Raw genomic sequence first — 955 nt, forward strand, 5'->3', positions numbered from 1 at the left:
CTATCTCTAATAGCACCCGAGATATCACCAGATATATATTGGATTTTCCCCTGACCCTGAGTGTCCGGCCCCTTGAGACTGTCGTTTTCTCGGCCCCTGGTGGTCCGGGGTCGTTCCCGTTGCACAGATTCATGCGCCAGGGCCTCCTGCAGATAATTCACCTTGGTTTATTGCGCTATCTCTAATAGCACCCGAGATATCACCAGATATATATTGGATTTTCCCCTGACCCTGAGTGTGCGGCACCATGAGACTGTAGTTTTCTCGGCCCCTGGTGGTCCGCGGTCGTTCCCGCTGCACAGATTCATGCGCCAGGGCCTCCTACAGACAATGCACTTTGATTTATTGCTCTATCTGTAATAGCACCCGAGATATCACCAGATATATATTGGATTTTCCCCTGACCCTGAGTGTCCGGCCCCATGAGACTGCGGTTTTCTCGGCCCCTGGTGGTCCGAGGTCGTTCCCGCTGCACACATTCATGCGCCAGGGCCTCCTGCAGACAATTCACTTTGTTTTATTGCGCTATCTCTAATAGCACCCGAGATATCACCAGATATATAATGGATTTTTCCCCGACCCTGAGTGTCCAGCCCCATGAGACGGTGGTTTTCTCGGCCGCTGGTGGTCCGAGGTCGTACCCGCTGGCCAGATTCATGCGCCAGGGCCTCCTACAGACAATGCACTATGATTTATTGCGCTATCTGTAATAGCACCCGAGATATCACCAGATATATATTGGATTTTCCCCTGACCCTGAGTGTCCGGCCCCATGAGACTGTGGTTTTTTCGGCCCCTGGTGGTCCGAGGTCGTTCCCGCTGCACAGATTCATGCGCCAGGGCCTCCTACAGACAATGCACATTGATTTATTGCGCTATCTGTAATAGCACCCGAGATATCACCAGATATATATTGGATTTTACCCTGACCCTGAGTGTCCGGCCCCATGAGACG

Source organism: Nomia melanderi, unplaced genomic scaffold (assembly GCF_051020985.1).
Source record: "Nomia melanderi isolate GNS246 unplaced genomic scaffold, iyNomMela1 scaffold0014, whole genome shotgun sequence".
NCBI classification, from domain to species: Eukaryota; Metazoa; Arthropoda; class Insecta; order Hymenoptera; family Halictidae; genus Nomia; species Nomia melanderi.